The sequence below is a fragment of the Zosterops lateralis genome (genome assembly GCF_965231275.1).
Source record: "Zosterops lateralis genome assembly, chromosome: 1".
Taxonomy (NCBI): Eukaryota; Metazoa; Chordata; class Aves; order Passeriformes; family Zosteropidae; genus Zosterops; species Zosterops lateralis.
The window spans coordinates 6,314,299-6,327,668 of record NC_139762.1 but is presented as its reverse complement, the minus strand read 5'-3'; the positions used below and the strand labels follow the sequence as shown (position 1 = coordinate 6,327,668).

The 13,370-nt window shown below is 40.2% G+C and overlaps 1 protein-coding gene across 1 annotated transcript in view; it reads right to left on the bottom strand.

The window, feature by feature from the left end:
- The window catches only part of LOC310916128 (sodium channel protein type 5 subunit alpha-like), a gene marked incomplete at its 3' end in the record, with an annotated part of 88,596 nt that overhangs the window by 32,184 nt on the left and 43,042 nt on the right, over positions 1-13,370 (bottom strand). The gene's annotated exons all lie outside the window — the stretch shown is intronic.

Below are 13,370 nucleotides of genomic sequence, written 5' to 3'. Positions count from 1 at the left end.
CATCAGGAATTGTTTTAAAATAATTTTTATGTTTAAGTTTCATTTTTTGTATGTGTAAGTGGAACAAAAGCATTGAGATGGAGTGAAACACATTGTTCAGAACTATGGAATTTACTAAAATGCACAAAATTATGTACAAAATATACAAAATTACTATAACTTCTAAGTATTATCATTTTTTTCCCAACACCCCCTTTTCTTCCTTTATCTGCTTTATTTTTCTGCTTCTATTCTGATTCAAATGTTAATCGATTTAATATTCTTTCATTCTTAAAATTAAAAGTTAAGCTTTTTTAAAAAAATATTACAGCACATCACTCAGCTGTGCCAACTGCATGCGTTGTTTAAGCTAGAAAAGGATGAGATTTTGCATAAAGGGATGTAAGCAAAACTCTTTGATAGACTGCCCACAGAAACCTTTGGCAATACAATCAATTAAATCTAATTTAATTAATTAAAAATAAAACCCAAAGTATCTTGGTTGGCTCTAACCTCATGATCTTTGTAATATGGGTCGAGATCCTCCAGTGGTTCCCCAATGAGCTCTGGAGGAGGATTTCCATAGAGAGCTGGCAACTTCTGGAAAGCTTTTAGGTCAAGCTGAGGACGTGGTTTCTCCTCAGTTTTCGGCTCTGTGGCATTTCTTTGACAAATCTTTTCAGCAGCAATTCTCTTTTTGATCTCTGCCAAGGATTCCTGAGTGAACCTACGGAAGTTGTTGGTACCAGGTAGCAAGAATTCAGCCATTTTTCATGCTTCTCTTCCTGTCACTAATTCTGTCCAAACAATAGAAACAAGTAGAAAGGAAGTCAAGTAAAACTGGCAAGTTATGGAAATGAAACAACTGTTTGACTGTGCATGGCTAAGAACATCAACTTTCTAAGCCACCAGCTTCTACAAAGAAGAAAAAAAGAGAAGAAAATATATGATCAATGCCTTTTACAGAGCTCAGTCTGCTCAGTATTTTTTCCAATTATATGCACAGATAGGATATGAGCAAACCTCTATAAACTTAAGAGTGTCTTTGGAGCACCTCATTTAAGATACACATTATCCTAAATGCTCCTGAGCTGCTCAGAAAAGAAAAAAAAAGAAAAAAACCCAAACGCAAACCAAACCAAATAACAACAACAACAACAACAACAACAAAAACCCAACAGAAAAAAAAAAAAAAAAAAAAAAAAAAAAAAAAAAAAAAAAAAAAAAAAACACCAAAAAACAAAACCACTCGGGTTTAATCTGGTTGTTTTCTCACCCGAGATTCCAAGGCTGGCTGGTGGTTCGTGTGGGCACGAACGGAGTGATTTTCCCTCTTGACCTCTGAAGGATTTAGGGTTTGCTGTCTGACTCTGTGTCTCTGTGTTCTGTGCTGAGCTCGGTGCGGCGCGAGAATGAAGGGAGTCTCAAGGTCTTGGTTTTCTTGATTTCTCGCGTTGTTTATTAGTTCTTATCTTACAATTCTCTGTGTCCAGCCAAGATGTTCACAGCAGCTTGGACACGATGTGACTCCCCTCCTGTGTCTGGCCAAGGTGTTCACAGCAGCTCGGACATGAGGCAACTCCCCTCCGTGATGGGAGGTCCCTACCTCTTATACAGACAACTACGTACCCATTGTTTACAATTCTAGGCCAATGTCTATCACCTGTACTAGCAGGGTCATTTCTACTTTGATCCAATCCACTGAAACTACTTTGTGCCCACGTCACTGTAGAAGATGGATGCTAAGGGAGAAGAAGAAGAACCCAGGGCACCGCCCTAAAACCACCATCTTGTCCCTTTGCATCTACATTCGAAAAACCCCAAACTACAAAATCTTCTGCACAGTGATAACTCCACTACTCTCAGTAACACCTTTGTGACTTGCAATTCTTCTCTCTGTTAGATGCTTTTCTCATGGACTAAAACCAAAGACTGTGTCTTCCTGTGCTCTGTGCCTGGCAAACCCCCCTGCACAGACCCCAGACCCTCTTTTTCAGGTCCCAGGCCTCTCTACCGAGGTCTGTGACTTCCCAGGGCGCCCAGAGGGATGCCCTGGACTTCAACAAAAACCCCCTACTCTTCTGGTTCAGCCCAATATTTGGAAATGGGACAGTAAACTCCATCAAACTGCAACATCAAATCTATGGAAGCTGTCAGCAACAGGAGGATCAAATATTGAATTAACTAATAAGATGGGAATACTCAGATGGAAAGTCCATCCTGGTGGAGCCAGCACAGGAACAAGCAGCATCCAAGAGGATTTAATTTGTGACCCACAGAGTCAGTACTGACTGACATGGAGCACAGAAATGCTTGATCTGACAAAGTTTGTATTTTATGCCTTCCTCTCAGAACAAAAAAAAAGTGAGAATAGACTAGAAAAACGCTTTGCCTTTTTGATTGCAAAATCTGACCGGGTTTTGGATAGAATCCATCCACTAAACACAACCTGAGCGCATGCTCTCCAAGGAGATTTCTCTAAAACATTTCCTTTGATTATGACCACTGGGAGGACATTAATTCAGTAAAGGGAACTCCTGAGCCAGTGCAGCCCCACCTGCACAACTGTGCAATGAGGTCACCTGGTCCAGGGCTTTCCCTGGGGTGGATCAGGGCTGAGCAGGCACAGAAGATGATCACCTCAGAGGCACTCAGTCAGGTTTTTTTTCATTCAGAAGCTGCCACCACCCCTTCAAGAGTGCTTCAAATTTGACACTAAAAACAGCAGTGAAAGCTTAATCTTGATATTTAAATCCTCCTGCCTGACAACCTGTTCTTCCACCGTTCCTTTCCAGACACTGCATGGGACACCCCAGGAAAACACAGCCTGAACTAAGAGGCTTTGTTTTATTTTGTGAACAATTTTTGTGTGTGTGTGTGTGTGTGTGTGTGTGTGTGTGTGTGTGCTGACTGCCACTGTAATGCCTTTTCATTTCTCCCCAGATACAACATGATTTCAGTTGACCTCACATTGCTGAGCTGTAGGAAACCATTGCTGTAAGAACAACAGCTGGAGGCCAGGGACAAACTAACTGCAGTGAAATTGCTCCATTTTTGCAGTCTGCCTGCCTCTCCCATTAAAGGAGCACACAAAATTATGAATATGGGAAATAACCCTTGCTCCCAGCACAAATTAGCATCATTTCTGGAAGAGAAATAGGGCAGTCAGGCAAGAATACTCATTATTTTATACTCTTCAATAGCAGGGTAACAGTCTGGAAGCTGTGTGTAGTATTACAGCAAAAACAGAAACTACAACATCCACTTGCAAGATTTCAAGTCTTCATCTGGACAAAGTGGTGTTTGTTTTGTTGATGTTCAGAGTAATTTAGATGTTGTGGTATCAGTAATGGGAGCTGTGAATGATGCATGAAAAGACGCAATTTCTCTGCAATGCACGGAGGGAATACAATAATTACTTTGTTAGACTTTGTGCCAAATTTTCCAAACATATCCATCCCTCCACTTCCATAAAAGTTTACCTGATCTCAAAAGCTCACCATTAAAATTCTGTGTTTGTTGCAGATATCTTTGTGGTTTTATGTTCTTCCCTTCCAAGAAACCATCTTGTAACCTTCCAGAAAAGAAACTTTGATTCTCACACCATTTTCCCCTCAAGATTATTCCAGGGCAGAGGAGATTCTAGGAAAACAAGAGATTTCTGGCTAAAGCCAAGGATGGGGAATTAGAAGGAGGTATGAGGAGTCCTTTGCCAGAGCTGGAGAGGAGGCAGGAATATCTTTCCTGTAGGTTTTATAAATTGCTTCAAACAATTATGAAAAAAACCACTTTTTTTTCAAACATTAAGGGAAGGAAATCAAGCCTTGAGCTTGTTGTCTCACAAGTCAGCAACAAAATTTCCATGAGAACAGCTGCAAGCCATGGAGCAAAAGGCTAAACCTACACTTTTCATCCATGGGAAATTCTAAACTAATCAGCCTAATGCTGAATAAAATCTGAGAATTATTAGAAATTGAGTAATTGGGGAAAAAATGTCCCTGATTCATTCAAGTGTTTTAAAAAATATCCTCAAAATTATTTGTTACTCATAGTCTCAGAGAGGGTAGCACACAAAAAGAGGGTTGAGATGTATTTAGTTTTTATGTGACCAGGTACCAATGGAGGAATTTGACCTAAAGAAGAAAAAAAATGTTAATCCAAAACTATTTTTCTCCTTTATGTCACAGAAGAAAGAAAGTACCATGTTGGCCTTTTCTCCAGACTTGAAATACCTACAAAACAGTGTGATATTTAATATGTCTTGAAAATTAAAATTTTTCTTATCCTTGGAATTCCTGAACTCCAAACACTGATAACTAAATCACCATGATCAAAGAATAATTATTTAAATTAAAAACCACAAAGAAACAAACAAAAAACCATTTATGAATTGTTCTATCAGCTGTCAAACATACTTTCTCTGAATTGGTTCTCAAATACCAAAATGTGTAGCTGGTTATAGTTCCAAAGTAAGGATGCTTTCTTCCAAGTGTGTTTTCATCTTTAGAAATACTCATTTCTGAAGACGAAACACTGGGAACCAAGGTTATTGTTAAAGATATTTTCACTGCTTTTATTGCTATAACAATCACCCCAATTCAATCCCAGTTAATGAATAAAATTGTTCTTAATTATTTGCTTTTATGGCTTTGTCATCTGTTATAAAGAGAGGTGAAAAATGTTGACTATTCCTGTGTTCAGCATGACCAAAGTATGATCATATTAATGTATGATCAGAGTGGCCAGAACCCGGTTTCTTTTTGTTTGTTTGTTGGGCTTGGAAGATTGTTACTATGCTTCACTTGGGCTGTGTTGCTTCTTTCTTCACCTGAATTTCCAGAGGAGAAGACAAATTTTTATAGAACTAAATTAAAAAAAAAGGTTAAGTAATAGCAGATCAAAGTTTCTGTAGAACTCTTCTACTCTTTCCCCAAAAAACGTTTCTGTGTTTTGAGGCAGATGATTTAATCAAACCAAACTGACGTTTTCTTAATGGCTCTTTAAGATACATATTAAAATAACACTTGTGTATTGACACCTGTAACTTTTTAGTCAGAGAATAATTTGGGTTGAAAGGGGACTTAGGAGGTTCCTCAAAATGGGTAAGTCATGAGGTCAGACAAATCTCCAAGAACAGAGTCAGCACAACCTCTTTGAGTGACCTGTTCCAAAACTTGACTGTCTCAACCCATTTGGATCCCCCTTGTTTTAACTTATGCCTCTTGCCTCTTGTCTTCCCACTATACAAAACTGTCACAATAAAAAAGAAAGAAAATATTGCATTCATAGAATAATGGAATGGTTTGGGTTGGAAGGGATCCTTAAGGTCATCCAGTTCCAATCTCCATGCAATGGGCAGGGGCACCTTCCACTATCCCAGGTTGCTCCAAGCTCTGCACAGTCTGGCCTGGGACACTTCCAGGGATGGGGCAGCAACAAGATTCCCTGGACAACCTGTGTCAGGGCCTCACCACCCTCACAGGAAAGGATTTCTCCCTAATATCCAGTTTAAATCTCCCCTCTGTCAGTTTAAATCCATTGTCCTGTCACTCCATTCTCTTGCCTAAAGCCCCTCTCCAACTCTCCTGGAGCCCCTTTAGGCACTGGAAGTGGCTTTAAGGTCTCCCTGAAGCCTTCCCTTCTCCAGGCTGCACAGCCTCAGCTCTCTCAGTCTGTCTTTTATTTGAAAGGTAAAAGGCAACCCCCAAAATGACTCTCTATAAGGAGAGCACATTTTATCCCTCCTTCAGCCCATTTACTTACTCCTCTATTGCAGCCTGCAAGGAACTTCTCCCAGGCCAGATTACCACCACCCTGTGCAGCTCCACTGAGATTGCCAAGGGAGGCAAACCCTACACCCTCCTTGCAATCAACAAAACCCTGAATTCAGAGCAGCTAATGATGACTAAACACAGAGATTAACATAGACGCATGAAGAGTACAAAAAAACCCAAAAACAAACAAACAAAAAAAAAGGCAACAGATTTTTCTCAGTAGTGTGAAGTAAATGTGAAGTAAATTCCCACTCTGAAGTAAATCCCCACTCTTCAAACTGGGATTTACAGATTACTCCGTGCTGGAGAATGAAGGTAGGAAGCAGTGTGGAGACTCACAAAATAATTCACCTGATTAAAGCCAGTTATCATTTATCCAGTAAGCCCTTCTGGGGTGGGATTCATTTCACCTCAGTGCAGACATCTTGGAGTTACACAGCTACACCTCCATGAGCTCCCACGCTGCCTGCTGAGACTCCTTTTCACATTTATTTCAGGAAAGAAATGACAGTTGACTACAACTGATGACCTGAGATGTCTCAAGCAAGACGAGATAAATTCAACTCTTTGCAGGCATGACACCTTCTCTTCTCACTGCCCCTACTACAGCTACTGAACTTCCAAAGATTGGTGACTCTACAGCCCATGGTGGGACTGGGCAAACATCATTAATCACCAGCAGATGGTTAACACATAAAAATTCTATGATTTCACAATATTGAATTATCTCGTTAATGACTACTTCCAGCACAAGCCTTCTCAGCAGTTAGTGAAGCGTTAAGTCACATTTTCTTTTGCCTGGTAAGGGGCCACTAATTTTCAGCTACTTTGCCATCATAAATAATTTAAATCCGTGCAGAGATCACTTTCTGTAAGTGCTTGAGCAGCCAATTGACAAGTTGTCAAATGGCCAGTTGCAAGCACTGAGAAAGCACAGAAACTCTGTGGCAGCAGCACAGGAGTGAACCTGAGAGAAAAGAGTTGAAAAGCTGTGGATGACCATGGATGAGTCCATTGCTGCAGGATGAGTTACATGTAATCACCTGGTCATTAACCCATTAAAGTTCATCAGCCCATGAACTTTAACTGGTGGCTTTGGTGTCCTCAAGGAATTAGCCAAAGCATGGAAACAGCCTGTTGGTCATCAAGAAGCACAAAAAGCCTCCAAAATGGCCAGAACAAGATTCTAAAAGCCACTAACAAGTGTGATAATGTGGTTTGAAATGAGTCATCATAATCCAGGCATTCCCTGCCCATCCTTGTCCCTGAGGATAGTGGGTGTAACCAGAAGAGAAGGAAAGATTGGCTGGAAAGTCCATGAGCCAACAACAGGATCTGGAATTCTCTCTCCAACCTCTGAGGAGCCCAGGGAGTGGAGGAGACCCCAAGGAATCCCCACAGCTCAGGACTATGGTTGGAGCTGTCTTACAGGAAAGTTAACTTATAAAATTACATCTAATTGTGGTTAAAGTGTGATAATACCTGAATCCACTGACCCCCCACACTGTGGCTTTATATGGTGGCAACTGCACAAAGAATTGAGATAATAATCTCTTTCCTCTGCTCTTATCAAGGAAATTGGTCAGATGCTGGTCAGATGACAGGGAAATAAACCTCAGGTGTGAGTTTTTACAAAACAAAGAGAAGAAACAGGTCAGGACCCAGCCCTCTCCTAACTTGAATAAGAAATGGAATATATCTTGATTCAGAAGTGCCATACCAAGAAATATCCACAGGTCTGGGGGCAGATTTAAGAAGTGTGGCCAGACAGTGTGAATTGTTCATTTCCATCACTCTGAAGTGGGGACGAGGAGGAGGAAAAGGAGAAGGAGAAAGGGAAATTAATTCATTTCACCAATCTTGGCTGGCAGGGTCCTGCACAAGGAAGGAGAACATGCTGCAGGTTACACTTGGCTGCCAGGAGAGGGACAAGTTGTAATTTTCAACCACAGATTTTCTACAGTTCTGTCTTGAACCACCTGCAGATTTTATGGATATTCAGGCTTTGAAGCAAACAAGAGGAATCTGAGGTGTCTTCACCACTAAGGAATGAGAGCTTTACTCTCACTATTTCTAACATCCAAGAGCTTAAACATCCGTGTAAGAATTGCTGCAGTCGTTAACTTGGGGTTTTTTGCACTTGAGATTTAGGTTTTTAAAGGTCAAACTGACAATATGTCAGATTTTTTGACTTTCCACATGTTCCAATAGTGGTTAATATTGTTATAAACGCAAGGGCAAAATCCAGATTAATAAAGAAATGGTTTATTAATCAAACAATCCCAATCACTGACAAACAGAGAAAACCACAAAATAGGATATCTTCAGCGCAGTGCTGCGTGCATGAGGGGTCTGCACACCAAGGTACAGGTCACCCAAATCCACCCCGAACAATTCTCAGTTCGCTGTTTATAGGGTTTTTTTGTCCTGAGGCAGTACAGGTGTCCAGGATGGACCAAATAGTCCAAATTTCTTCTAGATGGCCTTCCCAGATTTGCTGAGTCCCGTGGATCCGTTCCGGGAAGGTCTTTTTCTTATGCGAATTGAGCCAGCCAGTCTTATGTTGATTCTGGTGTGCATATTGTGCCAGGGAATTTTTCGTCGTCGGGGAATTCTGCTTCACCGTTCAAGAAGGAATTCTCCTTGCATCGGACGGGATGTGATTCTTATTGGGGCTGGCTAGCGTCTTTGTTTGGTCTGATGGTCCTTGTCCTGCTTTTTGTTTCACAGCTGGAGCTGCGGAGACTCGGCTAGGTACAGATTTCTACCTGCTAGGTTTTTACAGTTTATTAACACCATTATATTATACATTTGATTATTATTTTATTTACGAATTTTTATACCAGATTTATCACAATATAATGAATGGTTCCATAAACTTATAATTCATATTAACAAGACTTGATTACAACAAACAAAAGCTGTAGAAAGTCATGGCTTGGATTTTGGACTGTTACCATTAACAGAAAGTACTAAATGCACCAAAAGTATCACAGACTTGCCATTTTGTCATTCTGAAGATTCCATTCTGTACATTTTGATACAGAAAGGTCTCTCAGCAGCTAAATATATGGAGGAAAAAACTTAGGACAAAATGCAAGAGAAATATTTCTCCCAAAACCATAACAAAATTCAGCTGGTCCATGAAAGAAAACCCCTAAAAACCCAACCTTTTAGAAACCCCCTAAAACACAGTGAAAAAAGCCTTTTAATTATAAGTTTTGAAAAAAATTTACTCGAGTGCACAATCTCAATTTTAACTTGGATTGCCAAAGTTTTAGTAGTTCCATAATTGAATGAAATTTTCAAATTACATGCTCTTTTGTCTGACACGTTTTTATAAATATATTAAAATGTATCTAATCATAAACAAACCATTTGCATTAGGTATGTCATTTAATAGTGTCACTTAATAAGGACATACATCATGTCATAAAGTTCCTCACTTTTCTTTAATAAATTCACTATTTGCCCTTTTCAAATCTTGAAAACACAAATTTCAAAAGACTTTTTTTTTGTGGATATGGAAAATAATCTCATATTAAGTCACAGAATTACAAAGAAACTCAAAATGTAGTGCAACAAAAAAATTAAAACATTTGAGACATAGAAAAGGAGCAGCACCTGTACCACAGGAAGAACCTCCAGAGGATCTTGTTTTCCCAGGTCTCAGTTTACAGTTTATTTTTCCCCACAGTTTATCATGATAAAAGCATTCACCAGCCACAGTACAGAACATTCCACACATAACAGATGTAATTCTACCTTATTCCCAAACACACAAAAAAATCTATTTAGAATAAGATCCATTCTTAAGTCTCAAAACCCAAATGTTAGTCTGTATCAGAACAATATTACTAGGCATAAACCTATGTAAGAGACAGTAATGTTATAAAACTTAAGGTTGTTGAGATTTTTCTGTCTTTGCTTTGAAATAAATATTACAACTAGAAAATCTGAAGTTTGTAGATAATACATATATATATATGCAATTTTTATGCTCAGAAAAAACTTTCTTATATGCTCATTCACTTCTCTAGGATCCTTTTTTTTTGACCCTAGTTAACTTATTTCAGCAAAATAACAAATCAAAAACACTGGGGAAGCTCCTGTGCAAAGGAACAAATAAATACTCAGTCCTCCCCACTTCCATTTTTTTTTTCATGCCGCTCAGGAAGAAAAATCTGCTGCTCAGGTATTTTAATGATTTTTAGGCAAATAAAAGGTCACTGAATCCTATAGAAGAGTCTACCACAAACCACCCTTTTTTTTTTTTCTTTTTTTTTTTTTTTTCCCTAAGCAGAGAAAGTGCGGTAAACTACAGGACTTACATTATTTTCCATCCCTCTAAGTGAAGGTTCAAGGACTCACTTCATTCTGTGCAAGAGAAGCATTATCTCAGCCCAGTTATCTCCCAAGGAATAGTTGGAAAAACCTCCTCACTGCCTTTATCATCTCTGTGTCCCCTTCCAGCAATCCCTCACCACTCTGGAGATGTTGTTCCTCCAGGAACTGAGCTATTTGCACCTGGGGGTGTTGAGGGAGGTGTCTGTGTGAGCCATGGAAGGAGCTGAAGTGATTGCACGGGCTCTCCTGGAAGAGGCAGAAACCTCAGCTGGGGAGGCTACAAGCTGAGCATTTCTCCCTGATCTTGTTTCATCCCTGGATTTCTGAGAGTCTTTCACAGAAAATCGGGTGAGGCTGGACAAAGGGAATGGGAAACACGGAGGAAAATGTGTTTGTCAGCCTCACAGTGGGAGATGTCTGTGCTCTAACAGATTGTCTATAAAAGGTGCTGGCCTTTATATTTGCTTTGATTATCTCAGTTTCAATTCTCTGCTTTAGTACAGACCAAAAGAAAAAAACAAGAGTGGATCTATAAAGTGAACTAAAAAACTATGACTGAAGCTGAGTGGAAGACTGGAACACTGGGGGCTCTTACCTCTGTGTGTGTGTGTAAATTAATGTGCATGTGCATGAACATGGACATATATATATATAAATAAAATGTCAGTGTATGTGTAAGATTCATAGATATGGATTGCTCAGGGTATATATATATGGTTGTTCTGGGGTTGTTCAGCCTGGAGAAGACTCCAGGGAGATTTAGAGCCTCTCCCAGTGCCTAAAGACAGCTGGAGAGGGGCTTGGGACAAGGGCATGGAGAGATGGGACAAGGGGAAATGGTTCCACACTGAGAAGGGGCAGCTTTAGGTGAGATATTAAGATGAAATTCATTACTGTGAGGGTGATAAGGAACTGGAACAGATTATCCAGAGAAGTTGTGGCTGCCCCATCCCTGGAAGTGTTCAAGGCCAGCTGGATGGGGCTCTGAGCAACTTGGTCCAGTGGAAGGTGTCCCTCCCTGCCCATGGCAGGGGTTTGGAATTGAGCGATTTCTAAGGTCCCTTCCAATCCAAACCATTTGGTGATTCTGAGATTTATATTAATTTTATACAGATGATGATATAAACACGAAGCAGGTCAGAAGCCTGGGAGAATTCACTCACTCTGAGACCTGCAGCTCCCCCTGGCTGAAGCCACTGTTGGGTAGGATGGGAGAGATCTTTGTCCTTAGAGCTGTGTCTGCACTCCTGTGAAAATGGGACTGGGCTCATTCCCTGGGCCTGAAGCTAAAGCATAGTAAACTTCTGCCCATGAAACTAAGTTTTCTTATCCTTCAAAAACAGGGAGGGAAAGCAAGAGCTCACCTCTCTAAGGAAGAGCTCCTGCAATTTTAGAGGATCCTTTCTCTCCTGCAGGGGAACCGGGTTTCTCTTCTCATTTCTCCAGGTGGTTTCCTTAGGGACAGAGAGTGTTATCTTATGATTAGTCTGGTCCAGAGCATCAGTGTTTCTGAATTACCCTGGCTGATGAACTTTTAAGACAGAAAGAAGACGACATCTCTGCATTAAGCATTGGCTGCACAAGAAAAAGGGTTAATTAGTAGACATTAAAGAGAGAAGCTAAAAATTATACAATCATTACAGATAATACTGCACTTACAGGATGTCAGCACTAGTTAAAATAGGAGGAATCCAATGAAAGCCAAGTGACCTCTGGGTGGAATTTGAGATGGTGCCTCTCCAGCAAGAAAATGCATGAAAAATGTGAGCACAGTTTTGACAAAGAAAATCATGGTGCTGGATCCTTCCCTGTAACAAATATTCTCCGGATCAATAAAAAAATTTGTTAATCCTCTCTTATTTAATCCTTCACATCCTTGAGTAGAAGAGAAACTTTCAAGGGAAGTAGTCCTGCAAAATCCTGAGAAAAGTTCTATTTTATTTTCTGTTGAATGTCAGTTTGTTTCCAATCTCCTCCTATCTTTAAAGTTACTTTTTTTTTTCAAAGTATGCAGGGCTGTGAGGAATGGGGGAAAGAACTCATGGTGGAGCACCAGATCTGTGGCTTTGATGTGTTGGTGGAAAATTGCTGGGTTTTGTCCAGAGCTTTACTTCATTAAGCTCTAAATTTAATGAGTGTTGCCATAGAAAGTTAAACTCTGTCTTGGAGGCTTTGGGCAGGGCACTGCACAGATAGTCTGATTTCATTGGAAGATGCACGTGTGTGATGGTGAGGAAGACTATCCACAAATGAAATTAGGGAATTTCATGGCAGGTTAAAGAGATCAAAGATTTGTTAATCCTTCTGACTTCTGAATTGTCCCCACTATCCCACTTCAAAGTAATATCAGGTACAGAACAAATTTAATTCATATCGTCCCTTGTTCCCTCTAAGCTGTCATAGGCCTGATATAGACTTTAAACCATCTGACATTAATTTTATGAAGTGTGAGCTGTTTGAAGCTTAGATATCAATGAAGGTGGGTAAAGTTCACCTCCTTTGTACAAATATCTGCACTTTGCATTCATAGGAAAAGAACAGACAAATAATAAGGGTAGAATTTAAAATATATTTATGCCCCCCAAAGAAATATATAGATGCCAAATAGGACTTTCAGTGAGAATGGCATTGCAATCAATTTGACTTAAGCTCCTAAACACTCTTAAGAATGACACCATAAATGGTCTCTAGCACCAGTTACATAGACAGCTCTCCATCTCCAGTGCTCATTTAAATTTATATTTAACCTAAATTTAGAGATTTCACCCAAAGTTCCTTACATTTCATCCAGAGTTAGAGATGAATGGCAGACTTGAAGTAGCAGCTGGTCTTTGGCCTCCTCCCTATGAGTTATTCTCCTGTACTTTAGGGGGAAATAGAAGCTGCATTTTCCAGAGACAAGAAATAATAATTATTGTCACCCATGGATGAGGAAAGCAGGAAGGCATCCCATGGTTGTCTCTGGCTTCCCCAGGTCCTTGTGCTAACCTTGAGATTGCCCTGACTGACTCAGAGATAAGATTAGCTCTCAGTGATTAAAAACATCCCAGGGTGTTCCAAAGGGAATTTTCCTTTACAGGTTCCTTTCCAGGAACATCCTGGTGTGCACTGAGCCATCCAAGCCCACTGGCTGCTCCTGGTAAGGAGGTCACTAAATCCTTTCTGGCAGCCAGCCTGGTTTATGCCAGTGGCTGCTTGAAAAAGCAGGTGTTTTGTGTTCTCTGTGAGGCAAAGTAGCTTTGGGTCACAGCTCCCTGCAAAAGGCAGCAA